The sequence below is a fragment of the Ambystoma mexicanum genome, chromosome 3p, assembly GCF_040938575.1.
Source record: "Ambystoma mexicanum isolate Mex_15411 chromosome 3p, UKY_AmexF1_1, whole genome shotgun sequence".
Taxonomy (NCBI): domain Eukaryota; kingdom Metazoa; phylum Chordata; class Amphibia; order Caudata; family Ambystomatidae; genus Ambystoma; species Ambystoma mexicanum.
In genome coordinates, this window is record NC_090925.1 from 1,121,864,890 (window position 1) to 1,121,884,686 (window position 19,797).

General features: G+C 43.2%; 1 long non-coding RNA gene across 1 annotated transcript in view; it reads left to right on the forward strand.

Annotated features, from left to right (window-relative positions):
- LOC138581289 (uncharacterized) overlaps positions 1-19,555 on the forward strand; it is a 50,696-nt gene extending 31,141 nt beyond the window's left edge. The window contains exons 2-4 of the long non-coding RNA XR_011304504.1: positions 8,247-9,956; positions 16,048-16,259; positions 17,984-19,555. This is a non-coding gene — a long non-coding RNA (uncharacterized lncRNA). The remainder of the gene's footprint in view (positions 1-8,246; positions 9,957-16,047; positions 16,260-17,983) is intronic.
- Positions 19,556-19,797: the final 242 nt, after the last annotated feature.

Consider the following 19,797-nt stretch of genomic DNA (forward strand, 5'->3'; position numbering starts at 1 on the left):
TTGAATCCCATCCCTGTGATCCCGAAAAAGCAGGGTTTTGTGGTCGAATTTGTGCACCCTTTCTTGCAAATATATATTGTAAGTGGGGTAGGGGTATTTATTGGGCATAGGGGATGTGGGGAGTGGGGCGGGTGTAGGGCTCTCTCCCCTCATTTATTTACGAGAAAAAGTGCAGCATTTTGAGGGGAAAAAATATAAACATTTTTGGGATTTGCAGTCATAAAAAGTGCAGTAATCACATAGGTCCCCACATAACAGACCATCTGCCTGTGAACCTACGTGCAGCAGAATGCACTGTAGGCCCAGGACCTGAGAGGAAACAGGGAAAATGCATTGTGCAAAATCAGAGCCCATTCTTAACTCAGAAGAAATTGTTTGACAGATATGGCATCCACATCATGTAGAGAATGCCCGACTCCAAGATGGTGGAGTCAATTCTAAACCCTTGAGTACAAAGGGAAATTGTGAAGAAACAAATAGGAAATTGGAGCAGAGATCTAAAGGCAAACAAACAGCCCCAGGTGAATAGGAAAATAAGATCCGATCAAAGTACTCATTTGGGCAATTAAGACTTGAGGATTGTGTGAAAGCAGGTAGAGTTAATTGGTACGGTAGTCCTGAAGGCGAGGTGTAGAGCTGATGAAGAACAGAAAGTAAGAATAAGAGAGGAGAACCATTTCCTGAGCAGAATAGCTCAGGGTTTGATGCACATTTTAAGGAGGTTCCTGGGGTTCTAGCAAAGAGCCTAGCTAGGGCCAGAAGGCCAAAGAATAGAGAAGCCAACTTCAGAGACTGCTGATGACTCTACCCCAGGACATGACTGAAGATAGGAGGAGAAAGAGAAGAACTTCAAGCCCACACTAGGGCTATCAGTCCCGCTTTGCCGATCAAGTGGCACAGCCAGCGAGTAGAGCGCTCGCTTTAACATACGTGCAGAGCCTGCTAACGCAGGTTCGAATCCCGGCGGCGCAAAACTCAGCCTTTCATCCTTCCGAGGTCGATAAATGAGCACCACACACCGTGGGTAATAATAAGCAGCGCTCAGATACCTGAGGGTTCGTAGCGCTATATAAATGCAAAATTATTATTATTATTATTATTATTCCTGACCGGAACCAGAGGACCAGAAAAACGCATAACTTCTGCCTACATCAGGCTTTGTTTTGTGAGAATAGCTTCAACCTGAAAAGGTCCCAGGCGAGGGGGAGACATTCCTGATGATTAGCCGCTTTTGGCATTCCCTGAGGCAAGCGGGAATCATATGAGATCCTAGGTCCTGAGGAAGCTCATTAGTTCAGTGAAACACATGCTGGCCAATTCACCATGTTCTACAACGCAAGTAATCCATGTGTATTGAATTTCATCCTAAGTTATGTATATTTCTCACATTGCTTTATAAAAAACCATTTGAGTTCTTCTGTTGAACACAGTTCTCATAAGTGTGTTTTATCTAGTCATGTCTCTGATGTCACTTCAACCAAAAAGTATAAATAACTGAGATTGTTGACCCAGCACATGAGTGTGAATTCTTATTGCCCTCAGTCATGTAGTTAAAGAACTCTAACAGCAGGGTACTCAACAGCTCACTAAACTTGTAAAAAAATTCAACAAGGAAACCATCGATTACCGTCAAATTTACATTTCTCACCCCTTGAATTTCTTCCAAAACTTCTTGTATACAAAATTCCTGCATTAACTTCTGCTTTTCCCCAGAGTGAAGGTTGGTAATGGTGTCTTTCAAAAAAATCACCAGTTTCCTTTTAACCAAACTGCTACCCTTGCAGACATAAATCCGGATAATAATCCCTACATGATATGATAGGTTATTTATAACCCGCTTAATACCCAGAGGTTTCTAAGAGCAGACCCGGGGATCGTACCTGTGTTGCTCCGTGTCGTCTTGCTGCCAAGGCGAGCACTTTGCCGCTGAGCTATCTTCCTGAGGCATTGCTCCAGTACAGCTGTATTCATTTCATATAACCAGTCAGATTCTGCAGTCTTCTAATTTGCCACTTGAATACTAGAAGGGTCCCTCTGTGGACTAGCTGGGGCTCGTAATACGTTGCCAGAATTCATATATGTCTGATATTTCTGACTATGCGTGCCTTTTGAAAAGTATGGGATTTTTCCTATTGGTTATTGCCATGTACGAATTTGAGAACTATAATCCCAGGAGGCGGCAGAGCCTGCTTCAGCCCGGAGTACTTCAGTACTTTGTTCTTGCATTGAGCATGTTTCCAGAGCCTCTTGTTTGAACCAATATGTCTTGCTGAGCTCTGTGGCCAGGTGTTGCCAGAACCTGCTCCTCTTCCACTGCCCTTATTGTCTCCCTGCAGCCATGTGCTCCCACTGTTCTCTTGTTACTTTCCTGCTGTCTCTTGCTCTCTCTCCTCAGTTTCCTTGATTCCATTCCAGAGTTTGAGCCTTTAATTTCCTTGATCCCATTCCGGAATTTCAGTCCATAGTTTCCTTGATTCTAATATGCCGTTTCTTCCATTCGTGTCTTTAGTTCTATTCCACAGTTTCCAGTCCTTAGTTTCCAGTCTGCTGTTCAAGACAACAGTACAGTTGTTTTTAGTCTAATTCTCTTGCTCCCTTATGTCAAGGTTTGTGCTATTGTTCTTGTTCTCCCTTGTGCCTCTCTAAATCCTTTGTGCAGAACATGCCTGCTGGGTTCTCAGCAGGCAATCTCGGTCCCTTTACTTTGTCTGTGTTTTATCCATCGTGCCATATTGTTAACAGCATGCTGGCTCCTGTTCTTGCTAGGCCCATATCAGCCACTGTTAGGTGAGTATCCTTTCATTTTGTGTGCATTACGGTCCAGCCACAGCAGTCCCTTCCTGGTTCTCCTTCCCATGAGCATTCAGAATGAGGCACTGTAAATGCAACTTCATCAGAAGGATAGAGTTTCCCCTGACACTGTAGGAAACCTTGCGTACACCCCTGGTGGTGCCCAAACATGCTCGCCTTAGTTATATTCACAGCCCTTATCTCGTCACTTTCTTTGTTGCTCGTCTATATGATATGATATGATAGGTTATTTATAACGCGCTTAATACCCGAGGTTGCTAAGCACGGACCCGGGGATCAAACCTGTGTTGCTCCATGTCGTCTTGTTTCCAAGGCGAGCATGTTGCCCCTGAGCTATCCTCCCGAGACAATATACTTACACCCTATCCGCTTGCGTGTGCAGGACTCGCTCCCTTAGTATTTCTCGTAAGCCATTCTCTCTTCTGCTTTGGGTTACCAGCCATCCCACAAGCCTCTGCCAGTTCTCTTGTTCTTTAAGCCACAGTGCCAAACACTAACTACCCCTTTTTTTACTATATTTGCACCTGCGTTCCTCTTGTAATTGAGCCTGCCTCCCTATAAACCTCTAGACAGCACTTTGTATACTCCTAACCAGCCCTTTCTAACGGATTCCACGCTTCTCCAGTTTCTCTATCCCCTTGGTTTGCTATATCTACTGTATGCTTTTATTCCAATTTCTTAAGGGGAACCTACTTAAGTTTCTCTCACACCTTCTACCTTCTTTTCAGTTTTGAAGCCTCATATGGCATTTTATGGCCTGTGACAAAGTCACTAAGGAGAGGCTGTGGGACTTGCTGGTAGCCTGGGGGCGAACACCTGATGCATAATGCAGGCCCTTAGGGGACACATACCATCTCCTCCCTAGCTCGGTGTGTCCAATGTCCATGAAATCCATTGGTGGAGCTGCGGAGGAGCAGCACCAAACTGAGATACGCCACAGAAGAGAGGCTCGACAGCCAGCGGGAGCCAGGGTGGTAGGAGAGGCAAGGTGGCAGATGCCCCTCTTGAAAGATCACTCTGCTGAGCTACTCTGTCATCCTTTGAAGAATGCCCAACGGCTGAGGAAGCAAGTTCATATTTCAGTAGCCAATCCCGGAGGTCAGAGATCCCCGCACAACAGCAGAGTGTAGCCTGTAACCCAGTGTATGGAACCATCCAAGCATAAAAACTGGCCTCAATCTCAGTGGGTTTTAGGTATTGGCCGGAGACTAGTGGTGGCAGTTCGAGCTGCGAGGAGAGCAAGCAGGAGGGAGGATCAGCTGCAGTGTCAGGAGTGGGGGAATAAGAGCAGAAAGAGTGTGAGGCGACGGGATAGAGTGGGATAGATCTAGGAGGGAGAGTAAGGAGTGTAAAGGCTTGATGATGCAAGTGGCAGTGGAGAGAGGTGACATAAGTGGAAGCAAAAGAAGACTAGTGGGAGAGCAGGGATGTCATTTAGGGGTCCCCAGAGGTCGCAACTGCGACCTCTGAGGTCTCCCTTGCGACCTCTTAAAAAGAAAAAAAAAGGTTTAAAAAAAAATGTATGCAAGCTCCTGGGCTGGCTCTTTACTTCTGGAGTGGCTGCCTTTCTTGTTCAGGCCCCTTAGAAAAAATAAGAAAAATAAGAACAGCAGTGCCACTAGTCGAACACTTTCAGCACTGACCCTAAATAAGAAAGAATAGGAATACCAAATAATGTGTCTTTCTGGAATTCTATACAATAATTGCTAGACTCATTAAAGGTTTATTTCAGGCACACTTCGGGGGGAGAGTCACTGATTTAGTCTGTTCTTAAACGCCTTAACTCAGCCTTTCATCTTTCTGAGGTCGATATATCAGTACCAACACAGGTTGGGTGATATTGGGTATATATTTTTTCTATATAAAGCGCTTAAGCGTAAGTGCTATATAATAACACATCATTATTATTTGGTCATGGACGTCTGCTTACATTCACAGTAATTGGGTAATATGGGCCTATACACACTGATCTTAACGATACATATGGCGATCCATTCTTGTATGAAATGTACATCACGTTCTAGTGATATCATAACCATATTTTTCGTAGTGTACAATGCTATGTGATACCACTTCCTGTTTTGTCAACGGATAAAAGGTCGTGTTCCATCGCTTCCCGCAATATCACTTCAGGGTGGGGTCAAATGACATCACTTCCTGTGATGTCACCAGGGGTCAAGGGTTGTTTGGTGTCACTTCCGCTACCCCTGGCATTTTGGTGAAATGACGACCCTGTGGGAGAGGCAGGCACATTCCCAGCTTTCATTTTGCTGCACCCGCCTCTCCCTTTGTTTCTTATTCTGCGGCGCTGACCCTTGTAGGCAGTCCTTTAACGATACAGCTGCAAGCATCTCTTTAAGGAGATGCACCTCAAGTGATCAGCAGGCAGATTACGAGGCAAAAGGAAAGGCAGGTTCAGCCTCTCCCGCTAGCTGCTTACAAAAAATCCCTGCCACTGCCAGTCAAGTACTTACCATCCTCTCCATCGAGTACTTAGGCCCGCCCAGTTGCAGACACCCTCTCGATTTCTCATCCCACTTAAAGCACTGTTCACTAGTACATATCAACTTCTCATGGGGACTGTAAAACAAGCACTGTCTGCTACTCTGTTTTCCCATTTTAATGATTGTATTATACTAAATCCCTTGTGTCCAACCAATGCTCTCACAGATTATTTACTTGAAGGCAGGGCTTTTGGGTGGGGATTCCACTTGAACATTTGCTTTTTGTTGGGTCTTGTTGCTATCATATGGGCTTTTGTACATTTCCTGGATTACTTTGAAGATAACGCCAGTCAGTGGCCATTTTTCTCACTCCATGACCACTCCATGACCACTTTACCGTCCTTCCTCTCCCTGACCATACAGCTGCAGTATGTACACGGGGCACCCCACGCTTTCCCTGCTTTTCCTCGCTACTCGCCATCCTCTCTTCCCTTAGTCCTCGCTTTAAGCAGGTTAACCCCCCGCCCCCCTACACCCCCGCCTTGAAGGTGCTATAAAGTACTTTGTGGCATTGCAAGAGAACACACCACAGAAAGTATATTACAAAAAGGCTTAGGGCTCGTCAGGATGAATAATGGGATACATGCGTGTAAGTCCTACTTTACAAAGCAAATGGGCAATCTATCAGGACAATCTAAACAGAAGGTGTAGGCAAAAGTGGACTGGCCTATAGGGAACTTTGGAGATTTCCTGGTAGGCCTCTGCACCCTGGGACTCTTTTGTGTGGTAACCTGTTTTATTTCCAAATCTTCTCATAGGAAAAGGGTTGGGGTTGCTGAAAATGTATAATATGGGGCCACGTTCAAAATTATTTCCAGGGCCTCTTTTGGTTCCCAGTCCACCCCGGGGTGTAGGGCAAACTTGAACTATAGTGCAGCACTATTCCCAGTATAGCAGTCATAATACTCTCCCTCTATTTCTCTATCCAGCTTCTGCCCCACAGTCACTGGGTTAGAGGGCCCAGGCGGCTTCTTGATAAACAAATACAGGCTTGACGGTACACAGCCCTGCATTTTTCTTATCAACCTACTTCTAAACACAGCATCAGGGATCTGGCTCTCAGTACACCTCTTGCCGCTTCTTGCTGAGGACAGACTCTGGGGTTTTAGCATACATCATGCTTCCGGACGCCTTGTGCTCAGTCTCACTGCTATAGAGCCCCAGCACGCTTCTTAGGGACTGCCAGGTATGTAGTGCCCAGTTCACCACCCTGCATGCCCTGCGCTGCTTACTGCTAGAGATATAAGTCTGGCGGTAACACCATTTCCGCTGCCTGAAATCCTGGTGACACCAGGACATACAAGTCCTGGTGGCCCGGGATTTCAGGCGGTGGAAAGTGCAGCCTGCAGGTCAGACCTGCTGCGCGCAACGGCCCCGGCAGGCATAGTTGTAGTCTGCCAGTCTGGAAAGGGTGCCGGTACATTGCTACCGGCACCCTTATTTCCGGACCGTCAGACTTGTAATGATGCCCATAGTGGCCGGATCACCAAGTCTGTCCACTTCTAGGTAGCTCGAGAACCGCCTGGTCTTCGGAATCCTCCTCAGATCTTGCAGTAGGTCCATTCAGGACACCCTCTTTGTCACAAAGCATACAGACATGTGAAGAGTAATAGTGAGATCTTAAAACAGGCACACCAGCCTTCAAAGCATAGGCTCCGTTCCACTTGCCATCAAAGCACGGCAGAGGACGACGGCACGTTGTGAAAGGCTGCCTGGCCTGCTTCCCTGACACATGGCCGCCAACGTTCTCTCTCTGGCTACTGAAGGAAACTAGAATGTGCATTATGGACAGGCCTGGTAAGGTTGTGGTCGCCACCCATACCTCTAAAGTCAGCTGAAGAAACTTGCTGCTAGTGGATGTGGTGACGTCAGCACAGAGCCACAGGTCTCCTGCTGAGTCACGTGTTTGGATCACATGTGTGACCATGTGACAGATACGAATAAAAGAGACGGACGGATCCCCCGGCCGTGACCGTCAGTCTAGACCATTTCCCCCACCTGACTGGTGTTCTTTGGCCCTGCGTGAGGGCCGCCATGCAGAGCAAGGGCCTACCTGCAGGCGCACTCATCACGGTGGGGCCGGACTGGCCAGGCCCATAACAGTGGATATGCACTGTGTTCCTAATGCGAACACACTTGCACTCTTGCTCAGAGTGACAATCCTGCAGGTGCACTCTCTCCACATTTCACTGCTGGTTTTATTCTGGAGTTCTAGGCGCGGCTAGATAGTGACCTCCGTTTACCTTAAGCCTTCTTGTTTTTGTTTTTTTTTTCCTCGCCATCAGGAACATCCTACTGGCCTTGTATTATTTTATTATTCAGCACTTTTTGCATTTTGCGCATCATGCTTTTTTACTTATTTCATTCCTCCCAGGACAAAGAAGGCACATTGTGGACGTATACGTATATCAATAAATCAATCAATGACACAAAATTGATTTAGCATGGCTTAGTGTAAAAACATTGCATTGTGAAAAAAGCAGATATAAACGCAGAATTAAAAAGTGAGTTTCTTCATAAATTGTAGAGAGGATGCTGTCAGGCAATGATGAAACTGTAAACTTCCTGAGAAAAATGCACTTCTGTGACTCACAACTTGCACAACGGCTTCCTGCGACTGTACATCTGTTTATGTATCTATTTGTTGTTTTATACAGCCTGCTATTGAGACATTTGAGACTGCATGTTGTTATAGTGCTAGAAGCTGCAAATGCTGGGGCACACATTACCAAATGTTGTCTTACTATGCAAGTATGTGTGGCTGCACTTGACATGTGGCAGCCAATACCTACTGACTTTGTCAATGTTTGCATTCAGGGCATAGATAGACAATGTACAATATTTTGCAAAATCTTTTTATTTTCACAAAAAAAGTTACTTGTATTGCAGAAAACAATATGCTGAGGAATCTACATGTTTTTTTCTTGACAGCTTGGAATAGTTTGAATGAAGCTTGAAACTGGCATGTCACAACCTGTATCGAAGTGGAGTTCTGTTAACAGAAGAAGCAGAGCTAAAAAGCAGGGTCCCCTATCAAGCCCTCTCTCCCAGACACCTATAAGGACATCCCTTGCAAGGAAAGCCCACGTTTCTACCTACCGCAAACTCATGAACTCCTCACTGGAAACAGGAATTGTACAACACTTTTCAAGATGAGCTGTGTTAAACCACTCCTCACAAACACTACTGGAAACCCGCATTACCCTGCAAACTACCAGACAATTTCCAATATAGCACACGCGGTTCAAATCCCATAAAACTATGTTCATAGTCCAATCGTGGAGCACATTTCGTGGAACAGCATCCTGGACCACGCTCAAGTAGGAAGCAGACCAATGAGAGGAACTCTGTGCTGGGATCTACGTGGGATGTCCTTAAGAGCAACGCAGATGCTAACCTCACATCAAACCCCTGCCGTTCTAGACATCACTAATAACGACACTGGAAGCTGGGTTATTAACAACGCTCTAGAATAGATGAGGTCTTTCCTCAGAGACAGAACTGAAACCACTTGGCTTCCCCCCTACAGATCAAAGCCATTGAACATACCCTATAGAGTACCACGAGCATAGAGCCTATCGACTCTGCAATTGAATATATATACATTTGCCCACTCAAAAGGCTCATCAAAAGACACGGTCTCACCCGATTCCATTACACAGATGACACACGAATCATTTTCAAAATGGCCACCAGCAAGGACATACACATCGCCCTCACCAACTGCTTTGACCATTGAACTCATAGATGATACATCAATATCTAATACCTGGACAAGACCCCAATCATGATCCCTTCGCCCAACATTGCACCACGGTCAGGCAGTAATGCCCTGCCTTACAGAAATTGATTCCATCTTGGAAACGTTAAAAGGGATCAAGAGCCTTGGGACTCGTATGGACAATGGACTTACCCTGCACCTCAAACCAATGCTTTCTACCACCTACTCTAAATAAAGCAGCTAATCCTCATGTTCCTGCACAGGGACCTCACCATCATATTGCTGGTTTCCTCAGGAATGGACTATGCCGACACATATACCTTAGCATGCTGGATTACCTTACGATAAACCTTCAGATCATCAGGAACACAGTCACATGACAACTACTCATACTCGACAGCAGGCAACGCATAACACTAGCCGTAAGATCACTTCACTTGCTATCAGTCGAGAAAAGAACCAATTTCAAAGCACACTGGATGGTCTGTCTCAACATCACAGCTACACTCTGGAACTCCCTCCGCAAACAAGGGTCTTTACATTGAGGAACATGTTAAAGACCTCGGTTTATAATAGCAATTGTTTGAGCGGGCACCACTTATAGTTCAAAACCTACTAAATCTAAACTCTAATTGGTAGTTGGTGTGTAACAAAACCCAAAATGTACTATTGCAGGAATCAAAGATGTGCAAAGACTGATGGAGCCCCACTGGTGTTTGTTACACCCTTGTAGTGCTCACTACTGCAGTTCAATCCATCAGTAAATAGAAAGCTCCTGGATACTTCATTTTCTCAATAGCGTCTTTATTGGTGTTGTCCTTTCGCCATTGCTCGAGTGGCAAAATCTCCAGCCCAATGCGTTTCAGACTCTGCGTCCATCCTCAGGGCAGATTTCCCAGCCAATACAAAAAGGAGTGAATGTAAGTTGTCTATACATCTCATCAACCTTAAAACCAATTGCGATGAAGCTGAAACACACAATGCAATAGGAGAAACAATAGCACTGGTGAGCACACCTAGCAAATAATAAAATAAAATAGAAACACGTACATGTTTAAAGTATAATGATGTGTACTTGTTCATGGAAAAAAGATTATACGTTCCTAAATGTAATCTAAATAGATAGAAAAAAGACCTGGCTTTATAACACACCAAACTAGCCAATGCAAAGGCCCGGCAATCTCTCAAAGGACTCCACTCCAAAGGCACACTGTATTCCACCCAAAACACCTACTGTCTGGGACTAAAGAGCACGATAACTTCACCCTGGTGCCCACTAATAATCACACCTGGTGGGCGTTATTACCCCTTTACTTCACCACATATAGTTACTTAGTCAAACCTGCACCTCGCCATTTCCTTTTTCATACATTCAGTCATGCCTTTATTTTGCCTGCATCTACACATTGTGAACATGTTAATGGAGGTGGTTAGAGATAGTGTAAGGGAAGATTTGAGGTCAAGGCATAGCAGGGGCGAAGAATATGGGGTAGAAAAGATGGGGCATGCAAGGGGTCTCTCCCTGCAATGAAAAAGTAAATGTCTGGCGAGGTGAATGCTGGCAAAATATATATCTGGCAAAACAAAGGTGACCAAGGAAGTAATGGCAAAGACATAACTCCCTGGTGTGTTATGGCCAAGTAGCCAGGCAATGCTGGTTTTGATTAGTGTCACACTGAGTCACATCATAGTCAGAACTCAGGGGTGCTTGCCTGATGCCATAAGTAAATGAATATGAATGGCTACCATACAGAGTGCTGGGAACGTGCAGCATGCAGAATTGCTTGCATAACTCACCTGAACCATACCAACCCACAATCCCTACTCCACGCCCTCCATTGTAAACAATCGTTCTCACTGTCTAAGTGTTACAAACTGCTGCAGGCTCTTCTGCGTCACCCTACCATGCACGCCTTTCTGTTTTCGTGCTCTGCCCTAGAAACTGTTGCTGCACACTACACACTGCCAGAATTAGAGCCAACTCGAGGATGGCATAGGACTTCTCACAAGTTCCACACCGGAAGGACAGCCCCACAGAGAGTTCACCGTGGACACAGCTACCAGAAGCTCTGCTAACCTCATGCACTAACATCCTCAACTCCCAAGCTCAAACACACTGTAGCAGACCAACTATATCACTCACACACAGCAATCTAAAGATTACACCCATCAGGCTTTAAACAAAACAACACTGAACCTCTACAGACAACTTTGGTACCACACCTCCATCAAATCCTAGCACCATGGAACATGAGGCTCCCCTCTGTAGACAATATGCCTCTGGGCTCCAGCCAAATCCCATCTGGAAAAACAGACACGTACACCAAGCTCAGAGTACTTCTGATTGTGCAATGATCAACAAAACTATCTTGCATTTTCCCTACCTCTAACCAAACCTATCCCCCTCTGTTTCAGATCAGCTAAAGGATATGGAAACCATGCAGATTGCAGGCGTGCTTGGTATAAATCCCAGTAACAAAACATGACATAACTTATTTTTACAATTTATGCAGGATATCTGAGCAGGCAGTGCATCTTTTGATGATAGTAGTGTAAACTTTGATATCCACAATTTCCATTGACAATGCTTTGGAGAGTATTACTTCAATTTCGTCCTTAACATCTCCACCTCTGGAACTCAGAGGGAAGTTTTCACAACAAAGCGTGAATTGTGGTTTCCCATTTTAACATAGCCTTGGTTTGTGTGACTAGGTTAGTAACCTGTCCTTGTCGAGAGGGGATGAGAACCTCTCTCAGCCAGGGGAGGGAGGCCTTCAAGGGAGAAATCTAGAACCTAATCTTAAAATGGACTGTGACAGTTGTGCGAGCCTGAATTCCTATCCCCCTAGTGCCAGCATGTATCTTAATAGTATCCTCCTGTCTCAAGCCATGCCTCCTTTAAAAATGCATAGCAGTGCTTTTATGTTTCTTTTAGAGACACATAATTCAAGCCAGAAACCAAGAAGAAGCATTGCAGCTTGAATACTGAACCAGAGGCCCACCCTCCTGAAGCCAAGGCAGAAACCCGACTATCACACAGCTGCAGCTATGATTAGCCACACAGAGACCCACAAAGAGAAAGAGAAGATGCAACACTTACACTGTACTAGGCTTCAGGCAAGCCCCAGCGAGGAGAGAGTGATAGACGCAGACAGAAGCTTCATTCAGATGCAGCCGGTAGTGCTGCCGGAAGATATTGGTGAGCATGGGCATTGGATCAGACAATCCCTAGACTACCAGGGACAAAAAGGGACTGACCAGAACCCTTCCCTGTTGCACTTACCTCAGAGGCACCCAGGATCGGTCACCAGAAAACAATCTCAAACAATTGTCTTCCCGGCACACCATTGTTGTTCCTCTGCGGCTCTTGTGGAAATGGTGGCAGGGTTTTTCCAGATACTAATGACTTTGAATTCTTCTGGGTATCCCCATGGCGGGGAATGTAGGGCCAGATTGTCCAGTAATAGAAGGCCATACCAGGAAAGAAGGGTAATGGAGGATAGAAGCAGGCAGCAGGAAGTAGGAAGTGTTGGTTATTCGGGTGAGGTCTGAAGTGAAGGAGGTGGACGACCAAGAGACTAGCAGAAACATGGAATGGAGCAGCAGAGTGTGGAGGCGATTAATGGAGAAGGTGAGGCATTTGCTAAGGAGTGGAAGTGGTACTGCAATGTGAGAGTGCGTGGTAGTGTGGTGAGTGTGGTTAGGTGAATTAAGTATAGAGAGTGATTGTGAAGCGATACTAAGTGAATGTAGAGTGACTGGGTGGTAGTAGTGTAGAGGAGGGAATAGTAGTGTGAAGGAGGGAGTAGAAGTGTGGAGGATGGATTAGTAGGGTGGAGGAGGGAGTAATAGTGTGATGAAGAGAGTAGTAGATTGGAGGAGGAGTAGCAGTGTGGAGGAGGGATGAGTAACATTAATAGGTGGAGGCGAGGCTTAGAAAGAGTGGAAATCATCAGAGGGACAGAGGCTTGCAGGGAGTTGTGAGGAGAAGGTGCTAGGCAAGATAAGAGTAGTAGAGGGAGAGGAGAGAGTGAGCATGATAGAACTGGATCTAACCAAGTGCCTGTAGGCACAAAATGCCCCAATTGGCAGTAGACCACTAACAACTGGTTAGGTTACGGAAAGCTGAGAAAGTCCTGCAGGCAGTTAAGTTAGAGAAGGCAACATTTCCCTTTATCTCAACAATAACACAGATTATTCGACAGTAGAGGTCAACCATCTGTATCTACTAACCTGGGTCAGGGATGCCTGGGTTGGGGAGGAGGTGTGATAGAAGATAAGAGAGAGAGAGGTACAGCCCAAGGGCCCACAGAATCATCATTAAATACCATTGAAGTGCCTTTGAGATTTGTAGTGATTTTTGAGCCATCAGTGACAGTATGTGGGGAGGGACCAGAGAGGCCCTTAGCGGCCCCACCACCCAAGTTCATTAGAAGGAACAATGGCTGGGCCATGCTGCAGTAGGGTGAATTGAACAGACACAGACACATGACACCCAAGTAAAGCTAGAGTCACAACTCAACTCCATGCCCAAGCTAGTACCCATTCTTTCACACATAACCATATGTCTACGTTCACAGTTCAGGGGGTGTGTGCACATAGTAAGGGCACCCTGGTTGGATTGGCCTCTTTCCCTCCTGCCCTAACCTGCTCCTGCACACATCTTTCTTACTCAGACACTTCTGACTTATATCCTTAGGTCACATTTGCTGTGGCAATTCCAGGATCCACTCCTGCTAGACAGATTTGGAAGCGTAAGCACATCCAATTGAAACAAACTCTAAACTATATTGATTGCATAAGCACATCCAAAGCTTACTGCAAATTATATCGGTTTGCGGTAGGTATAGTAGCCAACATACACCTGTTCCAAAAATTAACTGTGATTTGCCTTATTTCCAATACTTATATTTCCTTTTAATGTTTCATACTGAGCAGACTGCTGGTGGACATCAAGTGGCAGAAGCATGCCAACTTCAGGGATAAAACTGAAAGGCTCTTTACTGGACACCATTACTGTATGTTACATTCAAACAAAATTCTTTAAAATATTTTCATTGCAAAAAAGTGTTGATTAAAGTTATTGTTTTAAAAGTTCATAGAAAGTATGGTACTTAGCGATCAGTGTTTCATATGTATTGCTACATTGTAGAGGCTTTCTGATCTATGACATCTTATTACAACAAATGGGTAGTCAGTAGATATTAATTTGTGACAGGGAATGATTAGCCGACATGTGGACTGTGTTTTGCTGCTTTTGAAGGCTGAGTAGATATGTGTTCTGGGCTCATTTTCAGCCAGTTTATCGCCAGTGTTAAAGGAAGATCACAACCTCAGGTAAGGTAAGAGACTTCTTTACTTAGCTTTCTTGTTACAGGTTATAGGTTCAAGAGTAAGGTAAGTACATCAGGTAAAAGGTAATATAGAGGGTAGTAGAAGGGGCCCCCTTTTGCACAATGTTACATTTTGACAGGTGGACACGCCCCCTGCTTCGGGTCTTAGTACCTCCCCCCTTTGATGTGCTTTGATATAGACCTAATATAAATTTGATATAAAATGGATATAAAAATGTTCGATATCGATTTTATATCAAATGTATATTGGATATAAGTGTTTTCTATTTTATATCAGTTTTGATATAAGTTAATATACATTTTCTATAAAATCTATCTATCGGCGCTTGTTGATGTTGCTCAATCGAGTGCCGAGAGCAAAGTGAGCTCTGAAGACAGGGACTGTGAATCTAGGGTTTTGCAGAGTAATGCAGTGATGACATAACATGGGGTTCCTCCCCAGGGTGATAGGAAGTGGATATACATTGATAAGCCCCACAAAATGTTTTACAGCAATTTTATTGAACCCCTTATCATTTTCTTGTAAACTTTATAGGAAGTGGAAAAGTCTATCAAGCAATTTTTCATATAAAAATGTATAGACAAATAGAAAAAATATATATGTTTTGATATATAATTTATAGAAATATTAAAAATCATATTTTTGATATGGAATTTTATATAAAAAATAATGTTAATCCTATTTTGCATGTACATTTATAAACAAATACTATTAAAAATCATATTTTTCGATATAGAAATGTATATACAAATTTATATATTTAGATATAAAGTATTAATTTACATTTTCTATATAAACGTTCCCGAAAATGTTGACATAAACCATTTTTGCCATCAATTTTGATATAAAAATGTACACCAAGCTTATATGAACTGGCTTTGATACAGGGTATAAATAATGAAAAGCAGTTTACTTTATAAGTAACGTGTGCTTTCCAGAGTCAATACAAAAGTCAAACTAATGTTTCTACAGCATCTCATGCATGGCATACATGTGTCCCTCTATGACCCACCAAAGAGCTGTGAATCAACACTGCAGGGGTTTTATATTAGGACAAGGCCTGGCGACTCTTAGGAATTTGGTGACTGATAGAGAGGTATTATAGCTGCTTCAGCAGAAGGAACAGATGGGTTTATATTTAGAGCCCTGGAATACAGCTGTATAAACAAACCGTCCATATGAATACACATGAACAATGTTTACCAACTAAAACTAATGGTCGTAAGCAAGGCTATTTTTAACTTGTGACTGAAGGCCAGCACAGGAAGCATCTGCAGGCTGAACTTAATTTTAAATGTTGCTATAACACATAGGAAGTAGAATGCAAGAAATACCATCCCTGCTTCTGTTAAGAAAAATGGCATTGGTCATAGGAAGCATCTAAAGGGGTGAGGCTATTTTTAGATGTTGCTATAACTGCTCTGCTTCTGTTGATAGGAAACTGGCATTGGTCCCAGGAAGCATCTACAGGGGTGAGGTTATTTTTGAGATGTTGATATAACACACAGGAAGCAGTATGCATGAAATATAATGCTTTGCTTCTGTTGATAAGAAACTAATTTCTGCAAACTAGACATAAATACATAAATCTGTGCATTGTTGATAATTAAACAACATTGATCTTTCACCTCTTTAAAATGGGTTCTCTGACTACAGCAGGGGTATTGTTAACCCCAGTGTCAGAATGCCTACCTGATTATCCCCTGCAGTGGCAACTAATTGACTTGGAAGAGGTGATTGCAGCTCTGTGCGGGGTGCCTTGCTTCTTGGCTGGATTTGATCTTGGGCCTGTGGACCCCTGCAAAACCTGCTGATTGGAATATGGGACTGCTGTTTATTCAGAGTGTTATTTCAACAACAGCAAAAAGGTGAGTTTGTGGGTTATTTCAATACTTTAATTTATTATTTTGTGTTTTTTACAATTTATGCGGTTTTATTGAAGCTTGATAAGACCTTTTTTCACTGTATTTATCAATAGGCAGGCCTTTTTTAGACAGACCATGAGGCAGGCCATTTTTTAGACAGGCCCTTTCTGAGACAGGCTGTGCATAGTTACACTAAACAGCTATGTGCTTTTAATGACCTGTTTTAAAATGTATTGTTTGCTTAGAATGCTCTGTGGTTTTGTATGTCAGCTAGGATAGCGCATAGATGTTGGTCGCATTGGATTCTATTTCTATGCGTGGAACTTACATTCTAGAACTGTTATTCAATGCTTTAATGTATTGTTTCTGTGGTTTTTACAATTTATGAGGTTTTATTCAAGCTTGATAAGGCTTTTTTTCACTGTGTTTATCTATAGGCAGGACCTTTTGAGACAGGCCGTGAGGCAGGCCGTTTTTTAGGCAGGCCCTTTCTGAGACAGGCTGTGCATTGTTACACTAAACAGCTATGTGCGTTTAATGACCTGTTTTAAAATGTATTGTTTGTTTAGAATGTTCTGTCGTCTTGCATGTTGGATAGGATAGCACATAGATATTGGTAGCACCAGATTTTTTTTGTGTGTGTGTGTGTGTGTGTGTGTGTGTGTGTCTGTATATGTGTATGTGTGTGTGTGTGTGTGTGTGTCTGTGTGTGTGTGTGTGTGATCACATGGACACAGAGCTTATATTTTAGAACTGTTTTTGAGATCTTGACTACAACTCTTTGGAAGAAGTTGAAAATGTGTAAAGAGTTTTATAAGTGATTAGTGTTTATAACGTGTTTATAACGCCGCTAAGCAATCATCCAGACACTTCAGTATTAAAGCTTGGAACCAGCAGCCCTTATTACCAAATAAAACCTGACTGCACTTTTGGGGTACTTGTTATTTTGTGATGTGACATATTTGCACCTGCAAAATGCCTTGTCTCAGCATTACAGCACTGATAAAGTTGATGAAATATTTCAATTGCGTGCAATTCGAAGGTAGTATTTGGGTATTTGAGTATTTTCGTTTTTGCTAAAGATCACACATGTCAAACAAATGCTATAGCCAGAGATTTATTTTGTACAAACTGTCAGCATGACATATTTTTAAGGGTGGTGAGTGTCAGGGTGCTACATCTTACTTGATATGTTTGTGGATGTGTTATGTATTGATTGACTGTGTCAGTACATGTTTTAGATTGTGCTGGATTAGTTTTGTACTTCCAAGTAGGTGTTACATTTTATTTTATTCTGCATGCAGTGGGACAAAGTAAAACAACATGTGTCTAATCTCTGTCTACAAAGGAAGCGCATATGAAAACTACAATGTGTGCTTTGTGAAGCAGAAGTGTGTCAGGACTTTTTAAAATACGGTTGTAACTTTTGCAGTGTTTTATGTATTCTTGAAAAGCCCTAAGATGCAGTGGATTCGATTTTTTTTCTCCAAAGATCACACATTTGATGAAGTGGTGTAGCCGCAGTTCTTTTATATAAATGGATTGAAATTTCAATTTATTAGGGACCTGTACTTGGTTGTTACATTGGATTTAATATGTTGACGCTGACATTGCAACATGCTGTGTGTTACTACAGTTTTAACTTGGTTGGTGAATATTGTAATGCGCTGATGCTCGCTCTGTAAAAGACGATTTATCCTGATTCTGTATTTTTCTGTTTTTTATAGAAATTCTTTCCAAAACCGCCTGCTGAGCCCAGCATTTGACGCCCATTGGATTAATAAACATTTCTACACATAATTCAACAATTTCTGAATGTTTCGAGGGCCCAATAATGGTGATTGGAAGCCTGAAAATCCACCATGGTCTGTGTGCTGTCCCCACAATGTGTGGTACATGTGGCCTCTCATAACCAACATACACTGATGTCCTGGATCTAGGAATACTCATGGATGTGTCTGATGGGTTCATGCAATCATTGATGCTGGATCTTCATAGCAAGGATTTGTGGAGTGTGTCATTTGGTAGTTCTCAGGGGGCTTAAAGCCACAAAGGCCTGGGGTTGCCACCAACAGTGGAGAATGGCTTATGGGCTACTTTAAGGAGCCCCAGTAACAAGGGTTATGGAAATGTCTCAAGGAAAAAGCAGGGTTTTTGGACCCTGTTGCTATCCGCAAGCACAAGCTGTAAAGGGGGTGATGGCTCCCATTGCTTCGTCATCGCCAAGGGTTATACACCAGAGGAGCTGCTGCAACCAAGAAATCAATCATGGGGTGCTACAGATAGTGGTTCTTATCTCCAGAACCGGCACTATAGAATATGAAGCATTGTTTCGAGGCACGGGGATGGGTCATCTTTGTTGTTGATCATAAGGGACACTATATTGCCTGGGGGCCCGATGCGGGGAGTTGTTTTCTTTCTTTTTTTCATTCATCAAGGGCCATGGAATGTAAGTGGGCCCCAACAAGTGAAGCTGTTCTTTTTTTCATTTTTGATTCATCAAAGGGCCTGAAGAATGTCCGGGTGGCTCCGACGAGCAGTGCTGTTCTTTTGATGTATCAACAAGCCCCGAGAACAGGTGTTATGGGGTGTCTGACAAACGGCAACCCATTGTTTTCTACAAAGATGATGGGATGGGGTAATGTTGGATGATTCATTATAATTTCTAAAGAGATGTTGTGTGTGATATACAATGCATGGATTTCATACAGTTTTAAGAGGTGTAATGTATCATGTTTTTTGCTTACAGCTTCTAGCTAGGTAGAAGAGGCCATGCAATTAATTGTAAGTTTTTACATATTGCTTAAATGCCAAATAGAGATGTGCAAATATAGCAGTGTTTGTTTTAAGAACTGCTAGAAGATTGAAAGGCTACCCACCCGCTATGATTTAACTTCCCCCGAGAAGCTCAAATGTAGATATCTGTACATGGTTTGTTAGCGACTCTGTAGCCAGTGTTAAATTCATGATGTTATATAGTTATACAATATATGGCATTTATAGTAAATTGACGCCGAAATAGATATGTTCCAGTTCTTTATATACTATTTGTATGTTACTAAATACATGTTTAAGTAAAGATATGATAAAGTGCATTGAAAATAAGCTTGGAGCACACCCGAATTAGATGCAACAAAATCTACTACCCTAAGGAATGTTTGGAGCCTCACTGCCAAAGGTAGCATCATTCAAGCCTCTTCATTCAAAGCTTTCTTCTCATAAATGTTTCTGCAAACATCCCTTAATAAATCCTTCAGAGTCCTTTCTGATGACTGGTGCTCTGTTCTGTCACACGTTCACTTCTTTGCAGAAGAATATTTCTATCCACTGCTTAAGAGGTTTACTGGCCACCCCTATGTATTATTATGCTTTTAATGTTCATAGATCAGTGGTGTGGCCCGCATGAAGTGGTCTTGAATTGAATCCATTCAACTTTCCAAATTAGTCTGAGTCCCCTGACCCGAACCCTTTTTTTCTTTAAACTTGAATTCTAAGCAATCTATACATGCCGCACTATGTGACAATAGATCACTTAATTCCC